The 13,534-nt window shown below is 37.8% G+C and overlaps 1 protein-coding gene across 1 annotated transcript in view; it reads left to right on the top strand.

The window, feature by feature from the left end:
• Positions 1-1,701: 1,701 nt before the first annotated feature.
• Positions 1,702-13,534, top strand: part of LOC150105778 (H(+)/Cl(-) exchange transporter 4-like) — a 425,804-nt gene continuing 413,971 nt past the window's right edge. The window contains exon 1 of the mRNA XM_090394346.1: positions 1,702-1,922. The gene's annotated coding sequence lies outside the window, so the exon portion shown is untranslated. The remainder of the gene's footprint in view (positions 1,923-13,534) is intronic.

Below are 13,534 nucleotides of genomic sequence, written 5' to 3'. Positions count from 1 at the left end.
CATTCAAATTTAGTTATTAATTTGTTGTGTGACAATCTATCAAAGGCCTCGGAAAAATCCAAGTATATCATTATATATGCATCTTCCTTATCCAGTGAATAATTTGTAATCTTGTTTTAGTTCATAACCTCCCCTTAACAAATTGCTGCTCACCACCATACAGAATAATGCTATTATCAACCTATTTTTAATCTCACATTTTCATTTCTCGCACTATTCTTCTCTCCATTCGCAAACACTTCGATGTCGACTGTTCCACTCTCCTGCTCGTTCACATTAGTTATTACACCCCATTCTAACAACAGTCTCTCTCTCTCTCTCTCTCTCTCTCTCTCTCTCTCTCTCTCTCTCTCTCTCTCTCTCTCTCTCTCTCCAGTTGATTCACACCAATTTCATTTTAGTGTGAATGTACCAAAATGGAGTGAATGCATTCCGCACATCAACAAACTGCACTCCTTTCTTGTCACAGATTTATGCTAGAATACAATTCAGAATTTTTGCTCGCCATTTTAACTCGACATTATCGTACTCGGGCAATGCATTAACTACCCTTCTTACCACACCATTATCTTTCACTCTTCTCGATAATCTTCTGATAACCATCACCCATTCTCCCTATGTTCAATCAAAACATTCTTTCTGCTGCTACCCTTCCTCGTATGTTTGCTTATCATATCCAAAGCGTCTATCACCCAGGAAAATAAACCTTTCCATAGTGATGGATGCTTTGGATAAGAGATGTTTTGCACCCTCTCATCCACTGCACCACTCTTTTTTTTTAGTCATTCATCACTTATTTTTCTCTACTATTTTTCCGTTTATTCTTTCGTATTCTTCTGTTCGTATCCAAAAATATCCATACCTTCTTACTTCTAATATTCAATTTCTCGACAAACACATCTCCCGACAACGAATCATTTTCGAAAAATCTACACCGCTCACGACATTCGATATTAGCACTGATCATTCTTCTTCTCATCGCCATTTTTTTTTTTTTTTTTTTTTGCCTTTGTAAACCTAAGTTATATATCACAAAAAAAAACGCAACAAAACTTACTAACAACCACGAAAATTATCATGCATTCAATCGCAAACGATCATCAATAAATAAATAACCGGATTTAACCGAAATCTATGTAGTTTCTCTCTAATATAATAAAATATAAAATTTATCTTGGAGTGAGTAGTTCATAAACTATGTTTGACAACACTTATTCCACTTTCAAGAATGCACTTACAAGCATTTCGGACATTTTCCATTTAAAAAAGAAACTTAAACGTATGACTCTAATGTTAACATTATCCTTGATTATAAGAAAGTTTCTGTGACGCCGACAATCGGACTATCGTATGGTTAAGTATTAAATATAATGTAGTTAACGAGGGTTTGACGCATATAATAACGTCATATATTCTGACATAGTTCCGTCTTCTTATGTCCTGGAACTAGATATTTTGTTATCCAGAAATTCTGTATATAACACGTGTAACTGTTTTTTTTTTTTTTTTTTTTATACACCGACAGGAAGCAACTGGCGTAATCAACAGGAATTATCAGTATAGACGGTTGTACAGTAATTACTTCACCTAGTTGCATGTTCGTACGTCATTTCTTTTATTGTAACCACTTCTTATCGCTGAACATGCAGATATGCACATTTTGCTTGTGCTTATTTTTCTAGGAATATTGTTTCGTTACTGTAGTACAATCGAAAAGTTCGTCTGTTCTTGTCCAAAGTATATCGTTATTCATTATAGAACTCGTGCTATTGCTATTCATCATCTGAACGTGAAAGATACACGATCTTATATATATTTTTTTAAAAAAATCTTATATATATTTAGGGTGTTTGAAATAATCTCCAAAATGAGTACTTTCAAAGTGATTGAAACAGGATATCTGAATAGCTCAACCAAAATAGGTAAGCCTTTCATTTTTCGTTGTTTTGTAAATGCTTAATGATTTAAGATTCGTTTGATTTGTTCGCCTGTACTTTCCGACCACAGATACGAGAACCTCAGTTGGTTCGGTGTCAAGAAGAGTCAATTCATGTTGAAGGGGGAGAAAGAAATAAGGCGATGTACGAATTGGTCACCAACAAGCGAAATCACGTGCTTTATACGTAAACCTTTTCAACTGTCATACAAGAAAAATAATTACCACTTTATAAATTACAATATTCATGAAAGAGAAGTTCATTTTCCGATGTGTAATAATAAACAACTCATCTCACAATAGGATTCATTACCCTATTATCGGAATGGATTCTCCTTCTTCTGACATGCGCAGAAGTGTCGAAGGGCTTTGTGGGCGTACAGTAGTATACAGAAATAAAAGCTTGGTGCTTATGCAACTGAATGAAAAACTTTCTCAAGTAATCTGAATTTCGATTTAAATCAGATCGTTTTTCAGTGAAAACAAATTTTAAGCGTTATAAAATATGCAATATCAGTAAATTAAAATATAAAAAATTATCTCATAAATGAAGGTAAATAAATTATAAAAATTGTTATGCGTTGGCTTGATATCTGCTTTCCGAAGAAAATAAAATAAATATATAAATACATATAAATAAAATAAATACATCTGTAAAATAAATTTAAAAAACGATAAATGAACTAGTTACAATATATAAGCCAAAACTGGATCTAGTTCTATTGAATATGAATGACACCAATATACAAGTATTACGGTGAAATACACCTTTCTAACTGTCTAGCGTTGGATCATTTTTGTACTTGCTATTTCCCAATTTATTAATTTAATCTGATTTTATTATGATTACTCGCAGATAAAAATAAGTATTCGAAACTCGCCGTGTGGGGAACAAGCCTAATGAAAGAGCCTCTGAAAATTACAGGGACTCGCTAATGTTATCAAGTGCCCATGAAACGTGTGTGTGTGTGTGTGTGTGTGTGTGTGTGTGTGTGTGTGTGTGTGTGTGTGTGTGTGTGTGTGTGTGTGTGTGTGTGTGTGTGTGTGTGTGTGTGTGTGTAGGTAGGTAGGTAGGTGTGGGTGGATATCATTTAGCATAAATGGAAGTAAGGGATCGTGGAGTTACAGTGAATCGAAATTTGAAATTTAAGGGCATGTTGCAAAGGTGATTAAGTCAACTCAGAGGATTGCTCAAATATTAAGAAGAATTATTAATCAGCAGAAATAAAATGGTAGTGATTCCATTGTATAAGGCCCTGATATGGCCACATCTAGACTACTGTGTTCAAATTTGGTCACCGGGGTTTAGAAGGGATGAAGATACTTTCGAGAGGGTGCAGAGATGGTTGACAAAAATGATTTCAGGACTAACTATGGAATGTCAGCTATAAGAATAGCTAACATTTCACATGTTAATCTGATGTAGTGTAATCTGATAGAAGTTTGACTGATAGAAGGCGAAGGGGTAATATGGTTGAGATGCTTAAGTTTGTTAGAGGCATTACCGGATGGATACGAGAAAGATAGTTGAAAAAAAATAAGGAACTAAAGGCCATCTCTGGAAATTACGCAAGAAAGTGGTGAATAACAGGGTGAGACGCTTATTTATTTATTATTTATTACGTGGAGAGCGATGGGTGAGTGGAATGCTTAGCCTGAGTATGTTGTGAATGGTAAGAGTGTGAATGAGTTTAAGTTTCGGTATGAAAGATATGTTACAGGCAGGAGAGATTTTCCGTAAGTCTGCGGACTTTTCTAATATATGAATACTATTTCACATTGTAATGTAATATAATGTATACTTCTTATATAATGTAATTACGAAACAAAAACTAAATTAATTTTTAATGTGATTCCGACTCACAAAAATGTAAGACTATACAGTACATTAGAACCATGAACAGGCGAGGATTTTTTCGCCATTTTTCTTAATTTTATCTTTCTTGTACTCTCTCTCTCTCTCTCTCTCTCTCTCTCTCTCTCTTTTTTTTTTACTTATTTTTACATAGTCCCGAAACCCTGCTCTAGAGATCAAACATGGAACGTTTTCAAGCCACCTCATGCCTCCAGCAAGCAGGATCAGACCAAGCGCAGTCTTAGATTACTCGATTACTCATAATTCATCAAAGTCTTAGATTAATTACTCATAATTAATCTAAATCTTGGTCTTAGACCAAGCGCAGAAATTCATTTACCACGTAAGCACAATCACAAACATCCGTGCCCACATTCGAACTCGCAGCCTGTTAACTGGAGAGCGGATACGCTTACTACCAGGCCGACATTGAATAAGGTGACAAGAGGTCTGAGTTATGCTATGTCTATTTTTGTTTTGATATGATTTTTATTAAAGGTATGCATTTAAATGTTTTTTATTTTATTTTTAATTTTCTTGTTTTTTTTTTATGGAGCGCTGCAAGTTCCATGCTTAAATGTTGTGATATTCAGATAATCTGTAAATAAGCAATAGCCAAACAGGATTTGCGAAACGCGAAAGTACAGGGTGGCCATAAATTAACTTTCTCTCTTTCGAGATATCTATAGCTAAAACTAATACACTGAAAAAAAAGTACCAAAAGTCGCCGATAGGGGAAATTTTGGCGCTGGAGGAGCCGAAAGCAGTCAGATATTTGCAGTAAACGCAGGTAAAAAGGATTATGCAAATTTTACTGTGCGTACCTGACAGCAACGCCAACAATTCCACTTAAAAAGGGATTGGGAACGTTCAGGCAGTTATTCGAATGACTGACGAAATGTGCTCAATATGCGTCCTAATCCTACCTTGCCTCAGTATGCTTTACTTGTTAAGTTGCTTTACCTTAAACAATGCAATGCTGTAGCGGTCCTTCGGGAATTTAGAAGGCTTCATAACCTGTGTACAGGTCCTATGTTAGCTGTAGCACTGAGAGCTATGATTCAGAAGTTTGAAGAAACTGGATCACCAGGAGTTAGACCTGGCACAGGACGGAAAGCAGGGCAAGAAGAGACAGTAACAGACGTTGCTACTGCGGTGTTCGACGACACAGGGACCAGTAGTGGTCCAAGCGCTCGTGCCATAGCTCGCAAACTTGATATGGCTTATGGTACAGTCTGGAAAATCTTATGGAAAATGCTTCACTTTTATTCGTATAAGTTCAGTCGTGTGCAAACATTAACTACCACAGATTATGATAAGCGCATGACCTTCGCGTTAACGTTTCTTGCCTGAATGGAGGTCGACAATGACTGGCCCTGGAGAATATTGTGGGATGATGAGGCTCTTTTTTATTTGAATAGGTCGGTCAACACTCACAACTGCAGAACTTGGGCATCTGAACATCCCCAAACGATCCAGCAAGTAATACTGCATTCTCCAAAAGTAATCGTGTGGTGTGGCTTCACAGCCGATTTCATAATAGGACCATACTTTTTTGAGCGTATTACCCCTACAGGTCCTGTAACCTGCTCCATTACTGGAGAGATTTATCGACAAATGCTGGAAAATTTTGTCATTCCTGCATTGCAGCAAAGACAATGTTTAGAACCCATACTTTTCATATAGGATGGAGCATGGCCACACATTGAACGTTCAGTACAGCGCCTTTTTACGCCAGCATTTCAGTAATGCGAGGGTTATCAGTCAGTTCTTTCCGACGGCATTGCCGCCTCGATTCCCTGACATCACTCCATGTGACTTTTGGCTGTGGGGGTATTTGAAATCTGTTGTGTATGTTGGTGTTGTTCCCAATTTGCATGTCTTGAAAGCAGTACAGTAACGAGGGAATGAAGCGCCTGTGGTAAATATCTAACTTGTGCCCCCCCCAACCCAAAAATGTTTAAAATTTTGAAAAATTTAAATGTAAGAAGTCAAATTTTACTAAATGCAAATATGTTAAATACTTACTATTAACCCCATCAAAATGAGTTGCAGAATTTGTGTCTATAGCGGCGTATTGCTGAAATTTAAAAATACAATATAAAATAGCGGACTTTTATATCTATTTTTTAAATTTTTTTACGGTTCGCGCCCCTGGCGGACGCCTCTTTCGCCACGTCCTCGTTACGTCACTGCTTGAAAGAGAACATAAAACCGGCTGTTATGAACATCCAACCGACTCCTTTCGCTCAGCTGTAGAGCATATCGCGCACCGGATGCAATTTCTTATACACAAAAAAGGTCAGCACATTGAAAATTGTGTAAGTGGTCCAGGGGACCCGGATTCTGATGAATAAAACATTATTTCCTGTGAGTTCAACCACTACATTAATTTCTGTGTCTCTCGCAAGTTGTTGTTTTAGTTTAATTATTATTATTATTATTATCATTGTAACACACCACATATCCAGCTGGAATGAGTGCTATTGCTTACACCGTCGAAATGTTATTATTCCATTTTATCTGCCCTTAATGTAATTATTCGCTTGTTTTCGGCTCCGCCAATGCCAAATTTCCCCTATCGGCGTTTTTTGGTACTAAATCTTTTTTTCGAGGAAATCATGCCTTCAAAAGTCTCAAAATAAATTTGGTTTCATTCCGTTTATTGGTTTTAGCTACAGATGCCTTTTATGGCCACTCTGTATATTGTTTCGTTTTTCGTTTTCGTTTTGGGTTTTATGCAGTACGAAAAAAACAACAACATCCTAATTGACTATGCCAGAGATGAACTAACTTAGGAAATTGGCTGAGAAAGATCTATAAAAAAGGTTTCACTAATCGACGACTAGAATATAACTTAGAAAGGCCTTTTTTTTTTTTTTTTTCTGGCGGTCTAGTGCAATGGAAGCAAATGCTCTTTCCATGGGGGGCTACACAGGCATCATCACTATGGAACATATACCTGCCAGTATTGGAGTTTATTTGGTTTGTTTTCCCTACCTCTTCACTGCTTAACTTTTTTACCTTTTGCTTTTTAAGGGTGTAAACCTACAGTATTAGTACCGTGGGTATGCTAAGAGATTTTTAAAATTATCACACACACACACACACACACACACACACACACACACACACACACACACACACACACACACACACACACACACACACACACACACACACACACACACACACACACACACACACACACACACACAGCAGTATTCGACCCAGTGGCGGTCAGTGAAAATATTTTAAGTAGGGGTGCTGCATATACAAAATAAGAAAAATAATTCATTTTTTCCTAATCAGTAACCAATTTATTAATAAGTAAATTTACATATTAAAATAATTTGCTTTGTTGAAAATATTATTTGAAAATAATATTTTTAATATTATATATGTTCGCACGGTTAGCCGAGTGGTTATGCACTTCGCAACCATAATGCCTGCGAAAGGAGTGTCCTGGGTTCGATTCCCGTCGCCGACGTGAGGAGCTTAAGGATCTTTCTCAGACATAGCCAAGTTAACCGGTCTTGGGCATGGACTGCAAGTTTTCTTCCCAGTTTATCTGGGGTTTTTCCTCCCGCAAGCAGGCAAACCGCCCCCGTGAACACGCGCATCTACAGACAGAGGATACACCGGGTGGTATAAGGTTAGCCACCTTATCCTCGGGACGGGTACGACTTAGAAAGCCCAAGGTTAACAGGCCACTAGGCCTAATATGCGAGGGGAAGAAGAAGAAGATTATATATTAAATTTAATATTAGTAATGGCGTTTAATATTAATAATAATGATATTAATAATAAATATTAATAAATTAAAATAAAAAATTGATTTGAATAATATTTTTGCCGCAAGCATACAATTTATCTGTAGCGACATTGCCCAACGAGCAGTGTCGGATTCACTTGTTACGTGCAATGACAAGCGCAAACGAATATCGGCGAACCTAGCTGCAATTGGCCGAACGTGATAATTCCGACACTGCGTTAGTTCGCAGTGCATTTGTTTCGTAATCTAAAGCGTTAATCGAACAATTCCAATTATTAACTATTCAATCAACGTTGAAACATAAGCTGTAACCTTTAACATTGCATTTATATAAGATTGTAAGCATTGTTATTATTTATGACCACAAACAAAATTTAATTTTTTCGTTTTTTTCTTGGGGATACTGCAGTGTCGCAGTGCTTATGTACAAGCCACCATGATTCGAACCCACAACTTGTTGGGTACAGAGAGCTAATTACTCAGTCAACTAGGTAAGCAGTCAGCCCTCCACAGTATGGAGATTGTCGTTGTGGGTTGTTTATGTTTTCCCCATCATCTTACTTCTCTGTTCATGTATATTTTATGTCGATTATGACATATGAAGGTTTTTTTGTATTTTTTTTTAATAAAATTGTTTCTCATGAAAAATTGCTGTATTAAAATAACAATACTTGTAAGTTATTTGCTATACTTCCAAGCCTTTAAGGCTTAGGATCTGCCAAGAGGTGGTATTCGTAACCATAATTTTATGGTTACGAATTTGAAGGTGAGTTAACCACTTTCGTACAGCTGCAAATTGGGTGTGTTTTCCTGGCCGGCTTACCTAGTTATAGGATTAAAATCCCAAGTTTCTTTTAGGAAAACCTTCCGCAGCTGTACGAAAGTGGTTAACTCACCTTCAACTGAAAATCCCTGATATAGGATCTCCACGTTGGAAAGATCTCACTTGGGATCACTTCCTAGAATTGATAATATTCTGGAAATATTCCTTGAATATTTTTAAAGTAAAATATTAACAGATATCCAACTAGTTTACGAGTACTTTATTAATTATTTCAATTAGTTATTATTTCGTTTCAATAAGAGCACTGAGGACAAAACTATTAGACACACAAAGAGAAATTGATAGATGGAGAGAGAGAGAGAGAGAGAGAGAGAGAATGTCTGTACGCTCTTTTAAGTGCAGTGTTGCTCTAATAGCTTAAGCATAGGAAAGAAACTGCAACGGACCTGTTCACTATCGAAAGACACTTGAATTAGATAAACTTTCGATACACGTATACTAGAATCAATGCCATTTCTTCTCCCCCCCCCCTTCGTTCCAAGGGGAAAACATAACTAAGTATCATACTTCATATGGCTAAATTTCCCAATAAACAAGTTTCTTGAACTTTTTAAATAAATTTATTTTTGGCGTTCGTAAGCGAACAACGCTTAGTTTCATGTCTGTCTGTGTTCTGTTTGTCGATCCACAGAAAAGAACTTGTGATCTGATGAACTGATGTTGGAACATCATATTCGAATTCTTGAAAATAAAGTGTAGAGTAATTTTATTATTATTATTATTTATTTATTTCTTTTTTAAATAATAAAACCTGTAGTGAGATCATAATTAAATAATTATTTTACAATTAAATAATTTCACTGTGGTTAAATTATTATTATTATTATTATTATTATTATTATTGCTAATATAGAACACTAGTGATTACCACTTTTATGCGCAGTTCCAAATAAAATTAAAACACTGTAGAACTGACGATTCTAACTTCACGGTCATATGACATGTACTTATCTGCTCGCACTATCTTCTTGCCTTTTGTTTTTAAGTAGGTAACGCAAAGCAAAATCGCAGGTAACGTAACAAATGTTATGAATATGCTTGCAATGTTATACGTGGTATGCGCTTACAATGTTATACAGGGGATTTCAATTAAAGTACCCCTATTCTGAGCAATATGTAGAGAGAGAGAGAGAGAGAGAGAGAGAGAGAAAGAGAGAGAGAGAAAGAGAGAGAGAGAGAGAGAGAGAGAGAGAGAGAGTGTGTGTGTAGACGAAATATTCTCAACCTTCGTGGGTTCGTGGGTATGCTAACAAGATCACGGGGAACAGAGTTTGACAATAAAAATAAATCAATTCCGGTTTTTCATCCCGCATACAGACAAATCAGCCCTTCAGAACACACGCAATTTACAGACAAAAAATATTAGTTGTGGTAGTGGTGGAGGTGGGCGGTAGATGGCGTTGATGGAGATGATTCGTAGTAGAGGTTCGGTGTAGTGGTTGAGACAGTTGTAGGTGTCCTCCCGCGATGAGTCTTCGGACTCCTTGGAGGTGTCAGGAATAATAATAATAATAATAAAATAATAATTCAAAAATGACCGATAGGGGAAATATGACGTATAGTTGGAGAAAATTACATTAATGTGATGTATGCGATTTGTGAAATGATTTTCACAGTCAATGACAAAGTTATTTGATGATTTTTATTTCGCACATTTCATACGATAATGTGACACAAAAAACATATCACACAGAACTGACATGCTGCAAGGAACTGTCCAGGAGATGCGGATGATCAGTGAATGTTACGTTCAATGTATTGACCTTTGTGCAGGATCAATAGCTGATATCTCCATACAGTATTGTTTACAGCGGAATGCAACTGATCTGTCGAAAGTTTCTCACATGATGTGCAATTTTGTTTTCCAAATCTGCCAACTCAAGTACTTTGCTCCAATTCACCATACTTTTGAGGTAACCTCAAAGCAAAAAGTCACAGTGTGCTTAAGATATGATGAACGCAGTGGCCATATACTAGAAAATGAGCGACTGATTGTTCTGTTCTCTGTGAAATGTTGACTGCATGATTGTTGAAATTCATGTCTTATGTGGGGAAGTGATCCATCTTGCATTAACACTGTTGCGTTCAGGCACTCTCTTTGCTGCAGTTGCGGGATGACGAATCTTTACTCAACATGTGCCGATAACGCACAACCGTGATTGTGCAGGTTACAGTTCCATTTTGATAGATTTATTCGAATTTAAAAAAGTCCCGATAACGAACTGGGTCATAAATCCCATCCCTACTGTCACCCTTAATCGAATTTAAGGGAACTTGTTGAAATGCACGGGAATTCTCTGTAGCCCAGATGCGGCAGTTTTGAGTGTTCACTGCTCCACAAACATGAAAATACTCTAAACTTACGGAGTTATGTCCCGAGGATTGGCCTTGGGACATCGTAAGATGTCCCAAGGCTAATCCTCGATCACCTCCATGCATGCATGCCAGAAATGTCAACACAAACGTTTCTTGGATGCTAGGCTCTCCCGTTTGCAAACTCTTCGCTGTGACTAAGTTTATACAGGTATCATTGCAATGCTTTATGCAAAGTTTCCCATGTTATGTATGACAAAACAGTGCACATGCTGTAGCAAGACAATGTATGAACCTACATTGTCTTGCTAGACAATGTATGAACCTACAACATTCTCATTTGACTACTGAACAAATGAAGTTGCAATATCTTCGGTCATTTGCGAAATTTCAGATTTATGCCCTCTTCCCGGTTGGACTTCAAACTGCCTGTCTCTTCAAATCAATGAACCATGCGTGCGTCGCACTGCATTTGGTGGCATTGGGTCCTTTCGCAAAGACTTTAGGCGTCTGTATTCGCTAAGTTCTGCTGCAGGCATTTTCCTATGGAAACAAAGTAAGACCCATTGCTCAAGTCGAAACTGTAGTCAGTCTCGCTTCTTTGTTAATATCGCATTAGGGTTTAAAATGTACGTAAAATTCACTATCTTTTCTCCTTCAAAGCACCATATTTCTCCTACTAGTCATTTTTGAACGATTTTTTTTTTAAATATCTCATCCGCACACGAAAGGCCACATGATCTATAGCACATTAGTGTCATGTGTGGAGGCAAGAGGAATAGAAGAAAGGAGGAATCTGTTCACATTTTTGCATGAACAGCTGAGGGTTGTAATCTTTAGGGAAGGCAGAGTGGGGGAGATTGTTCCAAAAGACAGAAGCAGATAGATTGAAAAAGGAGGCAGCGAAGTTGGATCGGTGAGTTTTAAGATGGAGTGTAAAAGTGTGTTGGTTAGCAGTGGCCTCTTGTTTTAGTGATTTTGGAGGAGGGGGGGGAGAAGAATAGTGGCCAATTCAGGAGAGGACTGTCCATGAAAGCATCTGCAGAAGAGGCACAAAGCAGAAAGTCTATGAAAGAGGGAGTGAAGTGGCTATGTGAGATGGGAATCATTAGTTAGCTGGACTGCCCTCTTCTGGATAGAATTGAGCAATCTTAGAGAGGATTTTGGTGCACCATCCCAAATATGGGAGCAATATTCCATGGCTGGGTGGATTTCGGCTTTGTATAGAGTTAGCAGCTGTGAAGGTGTGTGAAGTAGTGTCTTGTGAGAAAAAAGTACCCCAAATTTGGCGGATGCAGAAGCTACAGTTGAAATATGGTTGTGCCAGGAAAGATTGGAGGTACAAGTCAGTCCAAGAAGAGAAATCTGAAATCTCAGTATTACTGAAGGTAAGGGAAGGGGAGATCTGCAAACTCTTTCTTGTAAGAGATAAGACAGAACTGTGTTTTGGTGACTTTAAAGTTTACAAGGTTATCCTTGCCCCGTGAGATATAATTAGGGGATCTGAGTTCAGATCGCTGGTCGTGGTAGAACTTAAGGATTCTAATACTTGAGCACTACAGGGTTCGTCGGATGAAAAGGAAGAATGGAATGTATTGTCATCAGCAAAGTTATAGATATGATTGGAAGTCTGAGAGAGTAGGTCATTTATATACAAGAGGAAGAGAGTGGGTGAAACAACAGAACTCTGGGGGGGACTCTGAGGAGAATAAATCGTCTACCATGATATATAGTGAGCTATCATTGAGAAAGTTGGTATTCCAGTTGCAGAATGAGGAAGCAGAATGAGATGGCAGTTTGGTGAGCAGATCCCTATGCCAAACTAGATGAAATACTTTTGAAAGGACAACCGCGTGATGTTTTTCAAATTTCTCCATAGCTTAAGTCTAGAGGTGGTGAAAGCAAGAAGATCAGCTGTAGAACGCGAGTGGTGAAATCCATACTGCTAGTTACTGATTAGTTGGTGAAACTCTAGGTGGTTCAAGAGTTGGTTGTTGATGACCTTCTCCATAGCTCTAGAGAGAATAGAAGTGAGAGCAATTGGACGAGTGTTCGTTGGTTAACTTTTATCACTTTCTTCCGATTGGTTGGATGTAGACCTGTTTCCATGTTGGGGGTAGATGCAGTTGAATAGGATAGATTGAAGAGGTGATACAGGATAATTGTTAGTTCTGAGGCACAATTTTGTTACCATAATAGGTGGGTTATCATAAGGACCTGATGCCTTGTTCGTGCCCAGGTTATTTAGGATTCTTCAGATTTCTTTTTGTTGGAAGACTATGGGCAACATGAAGGGAGTCGTTCTTGCTAGAGTTAAAGGAACTCTGCCCCATTCTTCAATGTAGGAATTGCAAGAGAAAAGTGATGCCAGTAAGTTGGTCTTGTCTGTGAGGTAACTACATTGCCATTTGGTGTGAGAGTAACAGAAACCTAGGTGGGCAGAAGTTGCGCCCAATGGCCTTCGCAAGGGACCAGATGGAGCGACTACAATTTGGAAAGGAGACGAGTTTGAAGCATTCGACCCTTTCAAAGTCTGACTTGAACCTGGTGATGATTCTTTTACAAATGTTGCATGCTGCAGTGTAGGCCGAGTGGGCAGCTGGAGTTTTGGTCTTGAACTATTCGTGATAAGCAGAAGTTTTTTCTTCGACAGCATTGGCATACTTATTTGAGGACCAAGGCTTGGATGGTGGCCGAGTGTTTCGAGTGGAATGAAGGATAAAAGGCTTCATTCCTGCAAGGATTCTTTTTGTTATTCGGTCTGAGGAGGTGTTTGGATCAGAGGAACTGAAGCAATAGTTAGAAATGAAA

This window comes from Typopeltis vanoorti, chromosome 6 (genome assembly GCF_054136105.1).
Source record: "Typopeltis vanoorti isolate ZY-2024b chromosome 6, IOZ_Tvanoo_1.0, whole genome shotgun sequence".
NCBI lineage: Eukaryota > Metazoa > Arthropoda > Arachnida > Uropygi > Thelyphonidae > Typopeltis > Typopeltis vanoorti.
This window is presented reverse-complemented; position numbering and strand designations above follow the sequence as displayed.